Source organism: Podarcis muralis, chromosome 8 (assembly GCF_964188315.1).
Source record: "Podarcis muralis chromosome 8, rPodMur119.hap1.1, whole genome shotgun sequence".
NCBI classification, from domain to species: Eukaryota; Metazoa; Chordata; class Lepidosauria; order Squamata; family Lacertidae; genus Podarcis; species Podarcis muralis.
The window spans coordinates 19,781,574-19,798,865 of record NC_135662.1 but is presented as its reverse complement, the minus strand read 5'-3'; positions in this window follow the sequence as shown (position 1 = coordinate 19,798,865).

Genomic DNA, 17,292 nt, shown 5'->3' with positions numbered 1-17,292 from the left:
GAGCGGGAGCCACGTGCTTAGGAAGGGAAAGGGTCTCGCCAGAGCTGCGCCTTGCAGAAAAGTTTGTTCCCTGAGTACTCGGTAGTTTGGCAGCTCCTTCGCTTGCGTGCTGACTTGGATCCAGACTTGGTCATGCATGGAGCAGAGACTATTGCGTTTAGATCCCACATCTCTTCCAAGGAGGTGTACATGGTTCGTTTCCTCCCCATTTTGTCCTCACGACAAACCTTGTGCGCTGGGTTATGGTGAGAGACTGTGAACAGCCCAAGGTCACCCAGTGAGCTTGAAACCAATGGGAGCCGGGCTTCCTCGTGCACAGAGCTGGCACCAATGAAATCAAAGGGATCCAGACTTGGGTTGCTTTCAGACAACGTTTATTAGGTATTCACCCTGATTTGTTTGCACAAGGTTTGCTGGGAACTTGACTGTTTATTGAGCTTTTATTCTGATTGGGTTGGGAGATTATAGGATCTCACAGTTGCTGCCCTACAAACTGTTTTCATCACTTTCTCTATCACAAAAGTGTGTTGGTTTTTTTGGGGGGGGGGCAGGCGAGGGAGAGTGGGTTTGCGGTAAAATAGCACCAAATCCCACTTTAATCGTGCAACCTCAAATTGTTTATGGACAGTTGAAACCCACCTTCAAAGTAGTGGCAGTCTGAAAGTGTCCTTAGTCAAACTTGGTGCTGGCCCATTGAAATGATATTCTTACATCTCCAAATCCAACCCGAGGAGTCCAGTCGAACTTATCTTCCCAAGGAAGAATGCCCAGGATGACAGCCTTGCAGCTTATGAATGATGAATGTTTTCATGGAAGTGAATCTCGCCAAGTTCATTATGAACTTTATGATTGCGATCTGGCAGCAGTTAAAGCTTCCTGCTGTGCTAGTCTAATACCCAAGGATGACAGTCTCTGAGAAAGCAACCGTATGCACAAAAAACTGGTGTAAAGCAAACTGGTGTAAATTAATCTGGTGTAAAGTTACATCAGATCAAAATTCCATTCAGCAGTGGGGCTGCTGCTCTGCCTAAGACTGGCAGAGGGAAGGTAAGCAGTGGGTTGTCAGGTCACCTGTCTGTGCTGGAAGGGCATTGGATCCCATACCTGCCTTGCCCCTTTTTGGATTGGGCAGAGCCAGGGCTGGAGACTTAATTCCAGGGGAATCAGCTGACTGATCTGGAGCTCTGCTGCATCCTAAATTGCTCATCCGGGTAGATCTGCCATAGGATTGGCCCCTCAATTATTATAGCACAGAGAGAGAAAGTTCAACCCTACTTTAATAGACCTTTAATGTTCCTTTCCTCCTCTTGTTTCTTGCCCCTTTTTCTTGGCACTAGCACCCTAAAATGCAAAACACAAGAGAAATAGTATCTTGATTGTTTGCAAAGACTGCTTCTCATTTAAGACCAATAAACTATCATTAAACATGTGCTATTGCTTTTCAGAAGGACAACCCTGTGAGTCTGTTGCAGCAAAAACAACAGCAGCATTAAAAAAAGGTAACAAATAACATGGAGCTTTCATGGACTAGAGCAGTGGTTTTCATCCAGTGTGCTGTGGCACCCTGGGGTGCCTTGAATGATGCTCAGGGTGCCGTGGGCAACACTAGCCTCTGTCCTTCTTTCCTTCCCTCTCTCCTCTGATGCCCTCTCATGTCTCTGCCTCCCAAAGGCTTGCAAAGCTGTTTGTTGCAGCAGCCCTGGCTACAAGCTCTGCAGGTGAATGACTTATTTATTTGGTCCACGGGACTCTCTTTAAGCCACACCCCTTCCCAGCCACACAGCTCACCAGGCCTGCTTTGCACCCTGCTTGGGTACTTTGGCCTGACTGGAATGTCTTCCTGAACTCTGATAGTGTCTCTTTGATTGTCTGGATGGAAGACAGAGATGTATGTGTGTAGAAACAAGCCTATAGTTGTTGGCATCTGTCTGTCTATCTTAGGAGATAATGGAGTGTGCCTCTGAGGGTGCAGTCAAACCTCTGTGTTAGCAGAACTGGAGTGATCTCCCTGGAGCGCAAGCCCAGACAGTGTGCATGGAGGTCCTGGGCTGCCCAGAAGACAAGACCCTCCTCTCAGCCTTCCTGATGTGGTCCAATGAAAGCAGAGCAATGCATTTGGCACCAGCTTGGCTGCAGGAATTGCCAGAAAGAGATGTACAAGACACCTTCCAACTGTCTTAGGGACTCCACTCCAGATTTGTGTAGGGTTCACTCCTTAGCCTTTGGTTCTCCCAAAGATATTCCGCAAGGTAAAATTAACATTTTTCTTTCTTTCTCTGCCTGCTTTTGCCTCTGGCGGAAGAGGTTACTCAAAGGTTGTCTAGTAGGGAATGTGTCTCAGGCTGAAAAGGTTTCTCTTCTCCAGGACTAGTGGCAAAGTAGACTCAAACCATGCAGCTCTCTCTGGTGTGGTAATGACTAACAGACCTGTACACAGTGGTGGAGGAACCCTTTCCGGCAACCGGGGTGGCGCAACCTGTACAGACTGTGCATGTGCGGCAACCAAATAGGATGCCACACATGCACAGTTTGTACGGGCTGCCGCTTGAGCAGCATCCCATATGGATGCCCGTATGGACCGCACGCACCCTCAGCCGCTCTACAGCTGGGGGGAGGCAGGGGCCATCTTGTCACCCCTCCCAGAGTGGCACCTGGGGTGGACCGCCCCCTCTGCCACCCTTCCTCTGCCCCTGCCTGTACACCCTGTTTTTCTAAAGTTTTAAAATTCAGCAGCACTCATAACTGAGGCTGCAGTTATTTACGTACGTAGCCAGGAGTGAGTACCATTAAACTTGGCGGGGCTTACTTCTGAGATGACACGAGCAGGATTCATCTGGCGCAAATATGACAGAACAATTCAAATTTGGATAAACTGTCTTTGAAATTTATGCTTGGATGCAAATTTGAGCTAGGTCGCTTCGCTGGAAATTCTGTCCCCATTTCAGATCTGATCCCTGGTGTTCCCAGGGATCAGACGCGAGAAGGTGCTTCCCTTCCGATCTCTAGAGATAAAAAGAGCATCAGCTGCTACAATGCTTTACAACTCTCTAGGAGACCCAGAAACATCTGCTCTGCCTTTCTGATTATTCACAGAGGATATAAGCAGATGGTTCATTCATCCCCAAAGCAGAGGACTAAACAAATTCATACCTTAAGTCAGTCAGCAGGAAGCACCACTGACTGATCTTTTTTCAGATAGCTGGAGTTGTGCCTGTGGGATTTTTTTGGGGGGGTGGGTGGGTGGGATAGACTGTACGCCTGAGCCCCATCCTCATTCCTGGATCCAGCATGGATTCAATTCCTGGCTAGCTTCCTGGTGAGGTAATGGCCCAAGTATGGGTCATTAAGGTAACAAAGGAAGTGTCTCTGTGCCAGAAACCAAATGGGTTGGCCCCCCTCCCTCAGCTATCTGTTAGTTAGAAAAGCAAAAGCCAGAGTTGAGGTGTGTGAGCTAGAAGTTAGAAGCTACAGGCTGGGCAGCTGAGAGACAAAGCCATGCCTGTTTTTTTGGAGGGATCCAAGGCTGTGGCTATGGGAGAAGCAAGACCCTCTTGGGTTGTTGATGCTGTGAACCCCTCCACCGTAGGCTCATGTTGTATATATGTGTAAATAAACCATGTATCATAAAGCCATGGCAGTCTCCTGTCGCTCGTTCCAAGGAAATTGAACCCTGGGTGAGTGCCTGGAACCCCCGGAATCTCACACAGCTCAGAGATTGGGTGGTGCATAACAATAATTTAACCATTAAGAGTGCACATGTATACATGTCTACTCTGAACTATGTGGGATGTGACAGATAGATAGCAGTCAAGTACAACATGTTTGCTCCAGTCAGTAGAAAACTTCCTGTTTCCTCCTGAGCTGGGACAAATTTCCTCTGCATGTGACTAGAGGTGGGCGTGACCTTACCTGCCCAGGTACCAGAAGGGGCAAGGCAGGTGCCACCCTCTCTCTTTTCCATCTTGCTTTCAACGAATGAGCAGCAGTGACTGCCTGTCTGCAGTCACTGGGACTAACTCCCGTATGGGGTAGTTCCATGTGTATATACTTTGTAACCTAAGTCTCCCTTCAGGGATCCATCTGTGAACTGAATGTGTGAGTAAACTTCTTTTATAATACTTTACACAAGATTGTGTTGTGCCTATTCTTTTTAAGGGGGAGAAAAGGGGATTACCAGGAATCCTATACTGAGAAGCTTAATCAAGCTTGCAACAAGCTAACCGCTGTGTGTTTAAAAGGGGAATGCACTCTGTTAAGTAAAGGGACTTGCTAACGCAAGTTAGGAAGGATACTATTAAACAATATAGCCTCTCCTGCCTCCCTGAACATTCCCACAAACAAAACCCCATAGAGTTGAGTGGGACTTACTCTCCTCGGAAAGTGTGCATCGTGTGCATTGTCCAAAACAAAGTGGTTTTTTTTCCACAAGAAGGCCCCACCTGCAATTTACATTTAAAGCAATATAATAACACTTTTAAGAGTCACAGTTTCACCCAAAGAATCATAGAAACTGTAAGGCTTGTTAAGGATGCCGATTGTTAGGAGACTTCTAGCCTCTTTGCAGTGCTATACTTTCCAGTGTTTACTGAAAAGAATTTGTTGAGAATTGAATAATCGGTATTATGTGGCACCTGTAACACTGGCAGTTTTGTAGATTGAAGTGGTCCAGTGGGCATACTTGGGGCCAGGCAATCTCACGGCTAAACTGGTCCCAAATTATTAAGGGCTTTATATACTAATAGTGACACCTTGAACTTGGCCCAGTCACAAATCAGCAGCCCGTGCAAGTTCCCAAGAAAGGGTTTTTATGCTTCCAAGGCCTCACCTCTGCCAGCAGTCATGCTGCAGCATTCTGCACTAGCTGCAGCTTCTGGATCAAGCACGGTGGAAGAAGAGCAGGATCATGCCCAGTGACCACAGCCTCAGAATGATTGTTGGCCACACTCCAGTGCCATGCACCTCATGTAACTGAAAGCATGCTATGCAGATATTTTTGGGACCCATGCAGAAGTCCTTTGATTAAATCACCTTTCAATCAGCTGAAAGGCTCCTGTCCCTCTGTTTGCTTGCTTCCACTCTGTCTCTGTGACTTTGTTAAGATATTGTTCCATAGCCATTCATAAACGGAACCAAAGAAAAGTCCCGTCCATTTCCATACCTCACCACATTTTAATAAGTCACACCACCTTGTCAATTATTGACTGATGATGAACACATCCTTTGCTGCAATTGCAAAGGTCAATATCAATTTTACATGCATGACTTGAGAGTGACTAGGGCAAGGGAGTTTTACACAGAACAGTGGTTGCAGAACAGTTCACTTACAGTTCGGTTCTCCATTGTGATCTCGGCCATTTCTTCAGCATATGGTGTTGTATCCTACACACTTCAACATTTAATAGGGTGCTGAACTACGATGCACAACTTATATAGCCGACCCAGCACTTGGGTTTGTGAGGCATATGGCGAGTGCTCATGTTAATGCAAAAGTGAAGTGTAAAAATAGTACAATTAGCTAGATATTTCATATGGAAGTTGTATGCAGATGGAAGCCTGCAAATCATTAAGAGAGACACATCTTGGATGTCGCAAATAAGGCTCACTGATGACAACAAAGCAACTCATTAGTACATTTGCATAATTGCATTCTTTATGGTTAATTTGGGATACTCAAACATCTTCTCAGATAATCTTTGCTGTACTGGCAAACAGGCAGATTCCCATTACTGACATTGTGGATGGCACCTTTAAAAGTTAACCCAAACCTCTTAGTCAACTTGATACTCATGAACACCCGGGTTAAATGTGAGAAGTTCTTTCAGAATTCAGATTTGCATGGAATGCGGATGTCACCAACAAAGTGAGAAGTAAAAAGAGAAACGGTGATTTTTTAAAAAAAATATAATATTTATTGATTTCATTTTTAACACAATATTTCAACATACCAATAACAAAACAAATAAATTCTTTGCTCTGCTGAGCTCATGACTTCCCTCCATCCCTTCAACCGGTTTTTAATTTTCAAGTCTTTCTGTCGCACTTTATATCCTCCACTTCAGACCTTTATGTCTTTATAATCAACTCTGTCTCTATGGTCTAAAAAGTTTTAGAATTTACAATTTTGGGGGAAGGGTGAATTGAGGGAGCTGGGTATGTTTAGCCTGGAAAAGGGAAGCTTGAGAGGAGATGTGATAACTGTCTTCAAATATCTAAAAGGCTGTCACACAGAAAATGGAGCAAGGACCTCAGTCCCTGGGAGTTGTTGTTGTTGTTGTTTAGTTGTTTAGTCATGTCCGACTCTTCGTGACCCCATGGACCAGAGCATGCCAGGCACTCCTGTCTTCCACTGTCTCCCGAAGTTGGGTCAAACTCATGCTGGTAGCTTCGAGAACACTATCCAATCATCTCACCCTCTGTCGTCCCCTTCTCCTTGTGCCCTCAATCTTTCCCAACATCAGGGTCTTTTCCAGGGAGTCTTCTCTTCTCATGAGGTGGCCAAAGTAATGGAGCCTCAGCCTCACGATCTGTTCTTCCAGTGAGCACTCAGGGCTGATTTCCTTAAGAATGGAGAGGTTTGATCTTCTTGCAGTCCATGGGATTCTCAAGAGTCTCCTCCAACACCATAATTCAAAGCATCAATTCTTCAGTGATCAGCCTTCTTTATGGTGCAGCTCTCACTTCCATACATCACTACTGGGAAAACCATAGCTTTAACTATACAGACCTTTTTTGGCAAGGTGATGTCTCTGCTTTTTAAGATTCTGTCTAGGTTTGTCATTGCTTTTCTCCCAAGAAGCAGGCGTCTTTTAATTTCGTGGCTGCTGTCACCATCTGCAGTGATCATGGAACCCAAGAAAGTAAAATCTCTTACTGCCTCCATTTCTTCCCCTTCTATTTGCCAGGAGGTGATGGGCCCAGTGGCCATGATCTTGGGTTTTTTGATGTTGAGCTTCAGACCATATTTTGCATTCTCTTCTTTCACCCTCAATAAAAGGTTCTTTAATTCCTCCTCACTTTCTGCCATCAAGGTTGTGTCATCTGCATTTCTGAGGTTGTTGATATTTCTGTACTAAGAGACATAGTTACTTTTTTTTTTGCAGAGGGGGGAATCTTACATCCCTGGAGTCTTCTAGGCCACTTGTCTCAATGTTCCCCTTTCATTTAAATAACCCACTAAGTTTCTGGCCCTTTTACCTAAGGAAAGGTAGAGAGAAATGTGCAGTCTGAATACTACGCAACTGTTCATAAAGAAATAAATCTGTTTCTCCATTTCAGTTCCGGCCCAAGGATGCAAAAACAGTGGGATGACTGACGAGCACTTGGCAACACACACTTAATCTTTGTGTCTCTGTGCTCTCCATTTCCTTTGCTCTGTACTTTCTCTAAATGAGATTCTAATTACCTTTGGGGAAGAAGGTAAAGCCTATTGCTATGCTTTACTAGGGATTTTCCACATTCATTCATTCATTCATTCATTCATCCACCCATCCATCCATCCATTCATTCATGAAGTTATGCTACTATTGAATGATCCAATAAGGTGCATGGCCATCTGACTGATTCAAATGGGTCTCAATGATTTGTGTATTCCACTGCTGTAAGGGCAAAAAATAAATAAATTCAATAGCCTATGGAAAATATATTTAGAAAACCATATACAGTAATACCTCTGCGAACGCTCGCCCTGTCGACCATCCATTTCAGTGAACGTCCGTGGCAATCCCAGAAGTACTGGAATGGGATACTTCTGGGTTTGCTGCTCGTGCATGTGCAGAAGTGCTAAACTGCGCTTTGCACATGTGCAGAAGTACAAACCACTCCGCATGTGTGCACAGAGTGGCTCTTTGTCGAGCATCCCTTTCGTTGAGCATCTGGGGCTCCGGAACGGATCCCGGACTCAAAACAAGGTACCACTGTACAGTCGTACCTTGGTTCTTGAACAGAATGCGTTCCCGTTTGAAAACCAAGACACGGCTTCTGATTGGCTGCAGGAGCGTTCTGCAGCCAATCGGAAACCACGGAAGCCGATAAACTAACAGGAAGGATTCGAAACCGGCGAGACCAGAAATTCACGGAAGACTGGAGTAAATTTACGGAATATTTGAAAAGTATTTGTGAAGAATAGACAACGTTTGTAGGGTTGCAAGAAGTTTTGTGAGGAGTATTATTAGAAGTATTGTAAAAATGGACAAGGGGGAGGATGATTTGTTAAGAGATGTGAAGGCAATATAAAGTTAAGAAATGCATAAGAAGTGGTTAAAACGGTGGATCATCAGAGGTGCTGATGGAAGTCTAAAAAGATTGTATGTGATAAGTTTTGTGGTACATTTTATAATTAATATGTTAAAATCAATAAAAAATATATATAAAAAAAGGAAACCGTGGAAGCCATGCCGGATGTTCGGCTTCCGAAAATCATTCGAAAACCGGAACACTCACTTCCAGGTTTTGATCATTCAAGAGTTGATTTGTTCAGGAGCCAAGGCATTTGAGATCCAAGGTGCAACTGTATATTGAAAAGATATGGAAACTATTTATGCATTGGTTTCATTGTCCAGGAAGAAAATGTGCCAAACAGAAACCAAAAGTGGCAGTTCTGATGTAACACTGCCATCTGCTGTTACTTTCCCAAAATGCTTTCCTACTGTTTATTTAAAATGGTGCCGTTGTGCGCGAGACTCTGGATCATTTCACACACATCAGGCAGAGGTAAGCTTGGGCTTCTGAGTGGGAAGCGTGAATATTTTGTGGTTCTCATGATGACAATAATAAGAAGAATCTCGGAAGAGGCCTGCTGGACTTGGATCAAAGTTCCACCTAGCCTAAGGTAACCAGACGTCCCCGTTTCCTGGGGACAGTCCCCGGATTTACAAATCAGTCCCCATAGAAAATCCATTGAAGTTGAAAAGTGTCCCCAGAATCATTGAAAAAAATCTGATAACCTTAATCTAGCCTAGAATTCTGTTTTACTTCCCATCAGCCCCAGCTGGTGCTTAGGGATGATGGAAGTTGTAATCCTACAATATTTGGAGGAACATAGGTTCACCTGCCCCCCAAACACACACAAGCATTCACATAGCCTTTGAAGAAGACTAAGAGGTTGCACACTTCCATCAAACATGGACCATAGACCCAAGGCTTTTTTGTCCAACATTAATCCCGATCCAAGTTTCAAAGGATATTGTTATAGGATTTGGGAGTTGGCTTGGGTGAAATCTTTGGGCCCCCTCCTCTAAGCCTATGATTCTGCATTTGTAAAATGGGAGTCTGTAGTAGAAGGAACTGCTGAAATGGTCAGATCAATCTCTTTGTTAAGTTAATGGCCCTAGCTGAGCTTGTGAAGGAACCTTTATACATTTCTAAAGAGTTGGCCAAGAAACATGGTCATTGCTATGGAAACAACTTGCTAGGCCTCCACCTGCCTCACCTGGCTGGACATTACCTACATCGTCCTAGGAGTGGGTCAACAATAGAACAGGGGTTAATCTGGGAAATGGATGGAGTATGCATGCACATTCAACTGCCTAACAACATCTGCATCTCCCAGGAGATCGCAGCTGTAGAGATTAGAAAAGTCATTTTGTCGTCTAGAGAGGTCACTTCCAGGTTCGCATGGAGAAGCCATTTTCAATGGAGGCCAGTGATGGAAGCGTGCAGCTGTATTGACCAGGTGTTGAAATTTTGTGCCCCTAACAATTTTGCATCCGGGGCAACTGCCTTTGTGCGCCCCCCCCCCCCAGTATGCCACTACCTGCGCTCACCTACTGCAGTCCTCCACCCCATATTCCATACTGTTTGGGAGGGTTTCCCAACCTTATGGGTATGTGGCAGTCCTGTAGATTTGGGTGAGGGGGAAGAAGAGAACAGAAATGAGCAAAAATTAGGTACCCTGCCTAGTATGGGAAGGTTTACTTTAGCAGAGTTAAACAATCCCCTTTTATAAGTTAATGCAGTGATCAGCTTGTTGCTGACTCGTCTGAGTTCTTCTAATAAAGATGTCTTCCTGGTTAAAAATCCATTCTGTAGGAATGTTGCACTTGACGGCACTTTAACATCCCACACTTAGCTCATATGCATCATTATGAGCCCGGCCTTGGCTGGGGAGGGCGGAGTATAAATAAAAAATTAGAAGGAAACGGAACTAAACATGGCTAAAAAAGTGAAATACCTGGGGGTTAATTTGACTGGGAAAAATTTGAATTTGTTTAAAGATAACTATGAAAAATGTTGGTCTGAAATCAAAAAGGACTTAGAAATCTGGTCAAGACTGAAACTTTCCTTGTTGGGAAGAATTGCAGCAGTTAAGATGAATGTATTGCCAAGAATGCTGTTTCTGTTTCAGGCCCTGCAGATCGTGGACAGGGTGGAGTGTTTTGGAAAGTGGCAGAGGGACATTATGAAGTTTGTCTGGCAGGGCAAAAAGCCCCGAATAAAATTTAAAATATTAACAGATGCGAAGGAAAGAGGGGGATTTGCCCTGCCGGACTTAAGGTTGTACTATGAAGCTGCATCCCTCTGCTGGATGAAAGATTGGTTTTTGCTAGAAAACACTGATGTCCTAGATCTGGAAGGGTTTAACAATGCTTTTGGATGGCATGCATATCTGTGGTACGACAAGGTAAAGTCTCATAAGTTATTTAAAAACCATATTGTCAGGAAATCTTTGTTTACTGTCTGGATTAAATACAAGGACTTACTTGAAAACAAGACTCCGAGGTGGCTGTCACCAATGGAGGCTAAGGCCACAAAAATACTTAATATGGGGGGTGGCTGGGCAAAATACTGTGAAATAATAGAAAAAGTGGGGGACACTTGGAGGTTGCAGAGCTTTGAAAAATTGAAAGGAAAGGTGCGAGACTGGTTTCATTACGCCCAAATTTTAGAGATCTTTAAAAAGGACAAAAAAATTGGTTTCCAGGTGGAAAAATCAAAATTAGAGTCAGAACTACTTGAACCTAAGACGAAAGTGCTTTCAAGAATGTATAACTTGTTGCTTAAATGGAATACTCAAGATGAGACAGTTAAATCAGCCATGATAAAATGGGCACAAGATATTGGATACAACATTATGTTTGAAGACTGGGAAAGGTTATGGACCACCGGTATGAAATTTACGGCATGTAGTGCCTTAAAAGAAAACATTATGAAAATGATGTACAGGTGGTACATGACCCCAGTCAAACTGGCAAAGATATACCATTTGTCTGACAATAAATGTTGGAAATGTAAGGAGGCTGAAGGAACATTCTTTCACCTTTGGTGGACATGCCCGAGGGTGAAGGCTTTTTGGGAAATGATTTATAACGAGTTGAAAAAGGTATTTAAGTATACCTTTCATAAGAAACCAGAAGCCTTCCTTTTGGGCATTGTGGGCCAGAGAGTGCTAAAGAAAGATAGAACTTTCTTTTTATATGCAACTACAGCAGCAAGAATCCTTATAGCCAAATACTGGAAGGCACAGGAGTTACCCACACTGGAAGAGTGGCACACGCAACTGATGGATTACATGGAACTAGCTGAAATGACCGGCAGAATCCGAGACCTGGGAGAAGAGGCAGTGGAAGAGGACTGGAAAAAATTTAAGGACTATTTACAAAAACATTTTAAGTTATATGAATGTTGAGAATTTGCTAAGTCTTGAGAAAAACATGCTTCAGTATTGAAATTTGGAAATGATTGAAACTAAGTTACGACTGAGAAAAGCTTAACTTTTAGAGTAAATAATTAGAGGAAAATACAAAAACACATGAAACAAGGTTTTAATTTGCTGTTGATTTTTATTGTAAAGAATGCAGGGAGGGAGGATGTGGGGAAGTCCAGTTGATGTTGAAAAAAGATTTGAAAAAGTGTTCTGTTTCTTTACTTTGTAAAAAAAAAAAAAAAGCTTTTGTTGTGTTACTGACGATGTATTGATGTTGTATTCTGACCCTGGAAAACAAAGCAATAAAAAATACTTTAAAAAAAATTATTATTATTATTATTATTATTATTATTATTATTATTATTATTATACTTCAAAATAAATTTTGCATAAAGCAGATTAGTGAGCATTTCTTTCTAAGCCATCTTGAAATGGTAAGCTTTTACACAACCCTCCCACATTAATAAAATAACTATTATCACCTAACCTATCAAATATATATTTTAATGTGTTAGATGTGTCTGACTAAAGTGCGTACAATATTCAGTCAATTAACTATATTTGATTGACCAAATAGTTTTGTTGGAAATATTGTAAGATGGCACAGATGTTTGGTACAAATTTATTTCCCAATCCAGTTGGCATGTATTTAATTTTGCACACAGCTCCTACAGAGAGTTAAAATATGCTGTTACTGGAAAAGTATAATAGTCTTTCTACATGAATTTTACTTGCATTTTGTGAACCCAGCTGCTTTTTTCCTTTTGGTAAATAAATAAATAAACAAGCAAACGCAGCTATAATTAATGAGCAGTGGAATGTAATTACAGTAATCAGACTCACAAAATTTTTTCATGCTGCCACTAATTCTTACACACACACACACACACACACACACGCACACACACACACGCACACACACACACGGCTGGATTTAGGTTTGATGAGGCCCTAAGCTACTGAAGGTAATGGGGCCCTTTATACAGTAGTGCCCCGCAAGACGAATGCCTCGCAAGACAAAAAACTCGCTAGACGAAAGGTTTTTTCGTCCGCAATTTGCCTCGCAAGACGAATTCCCCTATGGGCTTGCTTCGCAAAACGAAAACGTCTCGCGACTTTGTTTCCTTTGTGTAAAAAGCGTTAAAACCAAGGGTGCTTAGCTTGAGCAGCTGCAGTTGCGACTTGACTTCGAGGAGCAACTGTTAGCACGTGGTTTGGTAGCCTTTTCTCAGACTTTGCTCACTTTTGAAGATTTTCCAAAACTTTTCCAGAACTTTTCCAGAACTTCTCTTTCATCCATTTGGTAAGTTAAACTTTTAAAACTTTTTTGGGGGGTTTTGGATTTTGGGTTGGGGTGTTTGGGATTCAAGGACTTGGTGTTGGGAAGGGGTTTGCGATAATCTGGGGGCTTGTGGGCCTTTTTTGGGAATTTTTATGATTTTCTGTGACCACTGGGCCAGGTTGTTGTTTTTTTAAAATTTTTCTGAGTTTGAATTTCTGAGTGCTGGCTGGCTAGGGGAACTGTTGGGGAGGTTTCTGCAGAAATCTGGGACCATGTGGGTTTTTTTTGGAATTTTTATGATTTTCTGTGACCACTAGGCATGGTTGTTTTTTTTCAAAAATTTTTCTTGGTTTGAATTTCTGAGTGCTGGCTGGCTGGGGGAACTGTTGGGGAGGTTTCTGCAGAAATCTGGGACCATGTGGGGTTTTTTTTGGAATTTTTATGATTTTCTGTGACCATTGGGCCAGGTTGTTTTTTTTTGAAATTTTTTCTGAGTTTGAATTTCTGAGTGCTGGCTGGCTAGGGGAACTGTTGGGGAGGTTTCTGCAGAAATCTGGGACCATGTGGGGTTTTTTGGGGAATTTTTATGATTTTCTGTGACCATTGGGCCAGGTTGCTTTTTTTTCAAATTTTTTTTCCTGAGTTTGAATTTCTGAGTGCTGGCTGGCTAGGGGAACTGTTGGGGAGGTTTCTGCAGAAATCTGGGACCATGTGGGTTTTTTTTGGAATTTTTATGATTTTCTGTGACCACTAGGCATGGTTGTTTTTTTTCAAATTTTTTTTTTCTGAGTTTGAATTTCTGAGTGCTGGCTGGCTAGGGGAACTGTTGGGGAGGTTTCTGCAGAAATCTGGGACCATGTGGGGTTTTTTGGGGAATTTTTATGATTTTCTGTGACCATTGGGCCAGGTTGTTTTTTTTTGAAATTTTTTCTGAGTTTGAATTTCTGAGTGCTGGCTGGCTGGGGGAACAGTTGGGGAGGTTTCTGCAGAAATCTGGGACCATGTGGGTTTTTTTTGGAATTTTTATGATTTTCTGTGACCATTGGGCCAGGTTGTTTTTTTTTTGAAAATTTTTCTGAGTTTGAATTTCTGAGTGCTGGCTGGCTAGGGGAAATGTTGGGGAGGTTTCTGCAGAAATCTGGGACCATGTGGGGTTTTTTGGGGAATTTTTATGATTTTCTGTGACCATTGGGCCAGGTTGTTTTTTTTTGAAAAATTTTTCTGAGTTTGAATTTCTGAGTGCTGGCCATGTTGTTATTTTTTGAATTTTTTTTTTTGTCTGGGTGGGGAAGCAGTTGGGGAGGGGTTTGCAGCAGTTGGGGAGGGGCTGGGGGAGCAGTTGGGGAGGGGTTTGCAATTTCTGTGTTGTGGGTGGGTTGGTGCGTGTCTGTGGGAGCAGTTGAGGTTTTTGAAGACATTGGTGATTTTTGAAGCTTTTCCTAAACTTATTTTGCAGCCATTTGAGGTTTCTGAGGACTTCGGTGGTTGATTGTTGAAGCTTTTCCAGAACTTCTCTTTCATCCATTTGGTAAGCTAAACTTTTAAAACTTTTTTGGGGGTTTTTGGATTTTGGATTTGGGGTTGGGGTGCTTGGGATTCAAGGCCTTGGTTCTGGGTTTTAATTTCTGTGTGCTTTTGTATTTTTTGGGTTTGAAGCACATCACTGATTTTTTTTTCTGTTTCTGAGTTTATGAAGGTAGGTGCTGTGCTGCCATGGGACCCAAGAAGACTGCTGCTGCGGTGGCCGGCGAGAGGAAGAAGGAGAAGGTGACGCTGGAAATGAAGAAGGAGATCATCTGGAAGCACGACGGCGGAATGCGTGTGACGGACATCGCCAGGGAGTACGGCAGGAACCCATCGACCATCGGGACCATCCTGAAGATGAGGGAGAAGATCCTGGCGAGTGATGCAGCCAAGGGAGTCACCAGGATCGTGAAGAACCGCCCAGCTGTCCTGGAGGAGGTCGAGAAGTTGCTGCTCATCTGGATAGAAGAGAAGCAGCGTGCAGGGGACACAGTGTCTGAGGCCGTCATTTGTGAGAAGGCCAAGGCCTTGCACGCTGACCTCATCCGGGAACAGCCAGGAACCTCAGCCGAGCCAGAAGTCTTCAAGGCTAGCAGAGGTTGGTTTGACCGGTTCAAGACAAGATCTGGCATCCACAGCGTGGTCAGGCATGGAGAGGCTGCCAGTTCTGATGCTCCTGCGGCTGAAGACTTTGCAGCGGAGTTCCTGGAGCTTGTGAAGACGGAGGGCTACGTTCCGCAGCAGGTCTTCAACTGCGACGAGACCGGGCTGTTTTGGAAGAGGATGCCCAAAAGGACTTTCATCACTCAGGAGGAGTCCAGGCTGCCTGGCCACAAGCCCATGAAGGACCGCCTGACCCTGCTCTTCTGTGCCAACGCAAGCGGCGACCTGAAGATCAAGCCCCTGCTGGTGTACCACTCGGAGAACCCACGGGCCTTCAAGAGACACAAGATCGACAAGGAGCGGCTGAGTGTCATGTGGCGATCCAACAGCAAGGCTTGGGTCACACGTGTGCTGTTTGTGGACTGGGTCAATCTTGCTTTTGGCCCTGCTGTCAAGCAGTACCTGCTGGACAACGACCTGCCGCTGAAGGCTTTGCTTCTGATGGACAATGCTCCTGCCCATCCTAAAGGCCTTGAGGTGGACTTGTTGGAGGAGTTCAGCTTCATCAACATCATGTTCCTGCCGCCTAACACCACGCCACTGCTCCAGCCGATGGATCAGCAGGTCATCGCCAATTTCAAAAAACTCTACACCAAGGAGCTTTTCAGGCGATGCTTCGAGGTGACTGACTGCACCACCATCACCCTGTGGGAATTCTGGAAGGACCACTTCGACATCGTCACCTGCTTGAAGATGGTCAACACGGCCTGGAAAGGGATCAGCCAGAGAAATTTGAATTGCGCTTGGCGCAGCCTGTGGCCGGACTGTGTGGCACCAAGTGACTCTGATGCACCAGAGTCAACAGTGGTGCAGGACATTGTTGCCTTGGGGAGGACCATGGGCCTGGAGGTCACGGAGGAGGACGTCTGCGAGCTGGTGGAGGGGCACGACGACGAGCTGACCACCGTGGAGCTGGTCAAACTGCAGGCAGAGCCTGCGCAGGAGCAGGCCTCACTGGAAGAGGAGGAAGCAACTGAGGAACGGCTGTCCTCCGAAAGACTGAGGGACATTTGCCAGAAGTGGAAGGAGGTGCAGACTTTTGCAGATCTACACCACCCTGAGAAGCACGTGGCACATGACGCTGGGAACTTTTATGATACGAGGGTCATGTCGTCTTTCAGGGAGCTGCTGAAAAGGCGGATAAAGCAGCAGACTATGGACAGGTTCTTGACCAAGAAGCAAAGAGTGGAAGAGGAGCCTTCTTCGAGTGGTCCCCCAGAGTCTTAGAAAATGTACTGTACACTTTGTTGATTTTTAAATGTTTTTCTGTCATGTTTATAAAGTTAATTTATTTTCCCTTCAATTTTTGAACTGCTCTTTACAGTATGTGTGACTTTAAAGAGCAGTTAATAAACTGTTGTTGTACCAAATTTGGCTTTGTTTGGACTTTTTTTGACCATAGGAACGCATTAATTGATTTTCAATGCATTCCTATGGGATTTTGTGCTTCGCAAGACGAAAAATTCGCTAGACGACAAAAATTGCGGAACGAATTAATTTCGTCTTGCGGGGCACCACTGTATGTCCTTTTTTTATAATCATATTTTATTAATTTTTCCATACAATCATACCACATTACAATTTCTGTTGAACTTTTCAATTTTTGACTTCCCTCGGCTTTTCTGCCAATCATTCGAATTTGGTTTCTTTAAATACACATTTCCAAATTTTGATATTGCCTTTATGCCTTCCCCCCTCTTATATTTTACTTTTTTACAATATTTCTTATTTTATCACAGAGCTTCTCTAAATGCCACTAACGTTATTTCATTATCACTTATACATTCCCAGTAGTCTGTTAATTTTCCCCGGTCCTCGATGAATTTTTGATCTCGTTGATATCTAATCTTCCCAGTCAGTTTATCAAGTTCTGCATAGTCCATCAGCTTCGTTCTCCATTCCTCCAACGTTGGTAATTGTTGTTGTTTCCATTTCTGAGCCAATATATGTTCAGCTGTCCTTTGTCAACAACAAATTGTTGTTTTTGTGTGTGTTGAATATATGCTATATGGTAATTTATGGACCTAATAGGTATCTAAAGGGGCCCCAACAGAGTGGGACCCTAAGCTATAGCTTGTTTAGCTTATATGTAAATCCGGCAGTGCACACACACACACAGAGAGAGAGAGAGAGAGAGAGAGAGAGAGAGAGAGTAATAAGTAGTCTATAAACCGTAGAGACA